Here is a 6,238-nt window from a genome sequence, read left to right on the forward strand (position 1 = left end):
TAATATAATATAATATAATATAATATAATATAATATAATATAATATATATAATTTATTTTAATAGTATTCTTGAGAAGATTGATCTTAGACACTTAATCTTAGACAAAAGGCCGAGGAGCGATGAGAGAAGTATTGATAAATGTGTAGAGATTCTGTAAAATGTTGAAAAGTTTAAGCAACAAAGTAACATTAAGTTGTGACATTTATAAAACATGGTATTTACTTGTTTGTTGATGTATTCATTCACATGCAGATGCTCTCGCTAGAAAAGCAGAGGGATAGGCAGACATAAGAAAGATTAAAAACCCTCACAAACTAGGCAGAGACAAGAAGCTGAATAAAACTGGAGCCAAAAAACAAAACAAAACAAAAAACTATGAAATTGAAGGAAGGAAGAGAGCCTTAGTTCATAATATGTTGTATGATTTAGATTTTTACTCAAGTGAGATATTAGAGAATCACAGGTTAACCACCTAAATGCGATAATTTTCAAATAACTTAGAAAAAGTATGGTTTGATTTATTCTAAGAATTGCTATCATTAACTTAAAATTTTATCTTTGAAGAATAAATCATAATAATACTGTTTTTTTCATACAGTAAATATTCCTTCTATTTATTCTTATTGATCCTATTGGAAACCTTGTTTTTTATTGCCTTGTTTAAAATCTAAACCATCAATAAGATAGCAAAGCATATTTTAATGACACTTAAACCTTTTGCAACCTTGAACAAGTAGAAGACTGGCAATAAGACTTTAATCTGTCAGCTCGGCAATTTTCTAAACCTGTCACTAAATTCTGTGAATCCACTTACCCAAAAGGTCAGCAGAAGTAAAGTCTTCATTGCACAAGTTGATACCAGTACTATGTTGTTTGCCAAGAACACTTAGTAAAATAAAGAATTCCATTGTTTCAATAGGTTGACCTAGCAACTTAGTCAGAAAGGTGGGTTTTTTTGGTTTTTGGTTTTAAGTCTATTTATTTATTTTGAGAGACAAAGAGAGAGAGAGAGAGAGAGAGAGAGAGAGAGAATCCCAAGCAGGCTCCACGCTACCAGCACAGAGCCTCACATGGGACTCAAAACCATGAACTGTGAGATCATGACCTGAGCCAAAAATCAAGAGTTGAATGCTTAACCAACTGAGCCACAGGTGCCCCAGAAAGGTTTTCTTTATACTAATTTAGATGAAGAGACAGAATAAAGTCAAATAACTGTTTTAAGGTAGAGGTACTCCAAAGTAGTGCTTAAGGGCTCTGAAGTTTGATAGATCTGGGTTTGAATCTTGGCTGTACCAGCTGTGAGATCTTAGCTTACTTTCTCTATGATTCAGTGTCTCCATTTGTGAGATGGGGATAATAATAGTTCAAATGCAACAGATACTGCTGTCTCTCAATATCTATTCTCCCCTTCTTCCTCAGCAAAAGAATCTTAATTTTTTAGCTAGACACATAAATGATGGAAAAAAAAATTCTTTTACAACTAGGTGTGGTCTAAGTTCTGGGATATATGTGGAAATGGTATGTGCTACTTCTGGGAAGTGTCTTTAAAGAAAGAGGGTGTGACCTCTTGCACCCTTCCTTTTTCCAACAGCTGGAAAATGACGTGATGGCAGGGCTATAACAGCCTGCTTTGTCCTTGAGGTAGCCTTGTGAATGAAAGCTACGTATGCCAGAAGTATAAAACAAAGATTGAATCCCTGCCACTACGTCATATCATCCCTGGACTGTTTCTGGAATACTGGAACAGGAAAGAGAAATAAACCATCTACTTAAGCCATTGTTTAGTGGTATATAATTCTTCTCTCTCTGTCAACCTTAATCCTAATTGATAATACTACCACAAAGAAAGGTTTTGAGAATTAAATGAGATCATGTGTGAGCTATATAGTAGGTGCACAATAAATGATGCCTATTATCATTATCATTAGTAATTTTCAAAGATAATATTATGGACTAAAAACACATAAGAACAAAATATATCTATAAAAACATACCTTTCAGACCAGTGGCATTAAGGAATCATAAAGACACTTATCAAAGAGTAAACTCTATCCTGGGAAGCAACTTTTGATGTGATAAAATAAATTACCTGCAGTAAAGAAAAGAGGTCAAATATCTAGAATAGCTCCAAATCTCCATGGTAACCATATGATTTCTTATACTGAGTGTCATCCAATGTTCCCAGTCTGAAAGACCTTGAATATTAATGAGTAATTGAAAATGGAGTATGTACATGTGGTTTGCTGTAAAGCAAAACCTTCTGACTGGTGATGGATCTCCTAATGGTAACCTCAACTGTCAACAAAAGCGCTATGCAAGAAAAGAAACAATTTTCAAAAGATAAACATTAAAAACTCAAAACAAGGACCATTAGTAGGAAAATATATATATATAATAAACAATTTAAATACATATTTGATTTCTGCACCATAATTTGTCATGAATCCTTTGAAGCTACATACTATGCATCAGAGATATTGATGGAAAATTTGAAGATTCCAGAGCACCCTCCCTCCACCCCTAATCAGAAATTATGTCCAAAATAATGTCATAAAAGATTTTTTATTAATGCAACCCAATAATTTTTCAAAGTATCCGTTGTCATGATTTTTACCTCTTTCCCATAATTCTGCTGCCAGAGCACACCTTAGATGACTAGTTTGTTTTCCCTAATAATTCCAATGTCAATTCTGTTTATTTTATTTACTTTTCTAGTTTTTTATACCTAAACTAGGTTTCTTGAAGCCCCAGCAGAAAAGGCAGGAGTAAATTTTACAGCTGCTATGCATGCATACAATTAACATTTTTACGTATCCTCATCGCAAAGAACTAGCAATGGAATCTAACTGTGGTAAAGGCTAAGGACCGTACTCCACCTCACCAGGATTCATATTTTGAGACTGAGACCAAAAAAAAAAAAAGAGGGTGGGAGGGGATGTAGGTATCAGCATCAAAATTTTGCAAGTAAACAAAGGTAATGCTTAGAGGTATTAGATAACTTGACCAAGATCCCACACCTTGTTTGTGTATAGCCCAAACAAGATCTGATTTTAAATCTCTTTAACGCTATAGCTTGGGCTTTTTTCAGCAAGCCATTTGGCCTCCACCACAGAGAGGATAAAAGCAAGATTTTGCCTTTAACACTTGGAATAGTAATGCAATAATCATGAACGTACTTGGGAAGTTGCAGAAAAGATTTTTTGCAAAAGGGTGACTCAACATTGAGAAATAGTCATTAGGAGATTTCAGATCAAAGAAAAGATATTCTTGAGGCCCTATATGTTTTGGAATTCAGATTTTAGAAAGAAAAAAAGGGTACATATGTCATATATTATGACACATTCCAGCAGGATCTAGATAGCACCCCTTTATCAAACACATTAATATTTCTGTAGTAAACCATATGAGAAGCTATACAAGTCACATGTCAGTTCAGTAGTTTTTACTGCTAAATGAGTTCAGGTCAGATCAGGTTTTGCATTTCTAAAATACTTCCTCTTTTCAGAGCCTTTTGGATCTCATAATTACAGGTAAAGGACATGGACCTATACTATGTCCTGTCTCACCAGGTGAGGGAAATGCTTATGATAAACTGACTGATTATCAGAACTGACTTTCCACTAACAGAGTGAAGACATCACATATGCCAAGTCTGTCCCATATAGTTGGCACAAGCTTGTTTCCTGTTTTGTGACTCAATTACAGTCCATTATGTGACTCAATTGAATTTAAAAGTAGGCCATGAAAATGAAATACAGGTCAGTATACTAAAATCCAGGTAAGCTATTAAGTAATTCATGTGTGACTGTTCTAATTCAATGTTAAAGCTATACTTAACTTCCAAGTTTTACATTTAACATGCAAATAAACAATTGAGAAAATTAGGAACTACTGTAAATAGATTATTAGTCCCTGAAATTCAATCATTAATGTCTCGTTAAGATCCATCCTGTTCAGATTAAAGGCATTTGTTACCATTCTTTACTTTGACAAATAGATTTGAAATAAACATTCAGCACATTAAAATCCAACAAACGGGTGCCTGACTGGCTCAGTTGGTAGAGCATGCAACACTTGATCTGGGGGTTGTAAATTTAAGCCCCATGTTGGGGTGTAGAGATTACTTAAAAACAAAATCTCAAAAAAGTAAAAATAAAATAGCTGATATAATAAAATAAAATAAAATTTAGCAAATAACCTTTTCTACCCTGTAACTGTATAAACCTGTGGAGTGATTTAATGTGTTATCATTTGTCATTTGTTGAGGAGCCTCTATATCTGGATCCAACATATTCTAAAACTACAGATAAATTTTCAAGTAAGCATATACTCATCAAAAAAATTAACCGCTAAATCTCTCTCATCATTTTACTCTAGTATTGCATTGATATTTTTCTCTCTTCTTCTGAGTCTCCTTTTATGTTCAGTCTTCCTAGGTTGTACAACCGAAACTATTTTCCCATTATTTTCAAATGTTGAAATATGTTGGCTTTGATCTTCAGGAGATTTATCAATCAATATTGATAAGAACTAGGAAAAATAGTAAAACAATGAAAATGTACATAAACATCTGAACAATGATTTTGGTATAATTATTTTTCTTAATAAACTTGTGACCTGTGCTAATGGCAGCATTGTCAATGTGACAATGGCTACTGCTGTTTTTGATTTTTTTGCCTTGTAAATAGATAGTAAAGAGACCACTTAATTAGACCATGTGCTGTAGAGAACATGCTGCATTAACAACCCATTTTGAAACAAAATAAGAAAATAAAATAATAAAATAAAAAATAACTGAGCAAGAAAAGAAAAAATCAAAGTAATTTTTAATTATTGCCTAGAAAATAATTTCTGGCTTTGCCATATCCTAGCATAAAATCATTTTTTTAAATCAACTCTCAATTCAATTTTTTCCCCCAATCTTATTCTACCAGAAGCTCATGTAGTATGACAGAGACAGCCACCCTCCTGTGTAGAAATACACAAAAGTAGCTAGTTACATCAAAACCAGAAAAGATACAAACACCACCCGTAAAAAGGCTAAATGACAGATGGCTAAATGCCATAACTAAGTTTTATAAATATTATCATTAATCACATCAATCACCAAAATTATTTCTTTCCTAAGGGAACAAAGTTCGGAAACAAGTAGCATATATTTTAGAAAGTGCCCCTTGACCTGTACAAATTGAAAGATAAGCAGTGAAATAAGTGCCTACTATTTCACTGCCTCCCCTGAAGTAACTCATTAACAGTTTCAATTATGTCCTCCCACTTTCTAGTTCCACCAAGCACTTTGTTGCTTTTTCCAGTATCCATATGCAGAACAAATTCCAAATAATCTTCACCAAATAAGTAACTCTAAAATTTTCCTACATGGGTCTTACGTGGAGTACTTAGAGACCAATAGAAATCTTATAATAAAATATATTGACCCAGGGGCCCTGAGTGACTCAGTTAAGCATCCGACTCTTGATTTCAGCTCAGGTTATGATCTCAAGGGTCATGAGATCGAGGCTCACCTCAGACTCTGCACTGACAGCATGGAGCCTGCTTGGGATTCTCTCTCTCCCTCTCTCTCTCTGCCCCTCTTCTGCTCGTGCTCTCTCTCTCTCTCTCTCTCTCTCTCTCTCTCTCAAATTAAAGCAAAATGTGCTAATCTAATTCTCTGATTATTTAGATAAAATAAGTGGTGGCTGAAGAGTATTAATTTGTTCAAGGGCACATACTCATTGAGCAGCAGAGCCCAGACTAGAACTCAAGTCATCCAACTCCCTCTCCAGCGGTCTTTCCCACAGCCTCCCTCAGATCATGTTTCACATACTGGATCACAACATTTGGGTAGAACCTTTTGTTAAAGAAGTAGTGAAGTCTGTCTTCCACATTGGGCTCTTCAATTTCTTCATCTCACTGCAACATTTTTGCTTTTTTGATGTTATGGGGTTTTATATCATACTTTCTCCAAAGCATTTCAAGAGCTGTACTGCAAATTTAAACTATTATTTCTGTTATTTATTTGAACTTAGCTGAATAATTTGCATAATTATGAGGAGGATAAGAGGTCCAGAAACCATATTCATGATATAAGTGGAATCATCACAGGATTCCAGTTATTTCCCTGATTGTAAAGGGGTATGTGCTCTTTGAAAAAAAAAAGTCATACCCTACAAGCTATACAAAGTAAAATGCGAGCTCCCATAAAAAAAATTTTTTTTTTAAAGTGGAATCATCACCAC

The 6,238-nt window shown here is 34.2% G+C and overlaps 1 long non-coding RNA gene across 1 annotated transcript in view; it reads left to right on the plus strand.

Moving 5' to 3' along the window:
- LOC121029127 (uncharacterized) overlaps positions 1-1,781 on the plus strand; it is a 13,446-nt gene extending 11,665 nt beyond the window's left edge. Inside the window, exon 3 of the long non-coding RNA XR_005789604.1 lies at positions 1,594-1,781. This is a non-coding gene — a long non-coding RNA (uncharacterized LOC121029127). The remainder of the gene's footprint in view (positions 1-1,593) is intronic.
- The last annotated feature ends 4,457 nt before the right edge of the window (positions 1,782-6,238 follow it).

This window comes from Herpailurus yagouaroundi, unplaced genomic scaffold (assembly GCF_014898765.1).
Source record: "Herpailurus yagouaroundi ecotype Mexico unplaced genomic scaffold, PumYag 139, whole genome shotgun sequence".
NCBI classification, from domain to species: domain Eukaryota; kingdom Metazoa; phylum Chordata; class Mammalia; order Carnivora; family Felidae; genus Herpailurus; species Herpailurus yagouaroundi.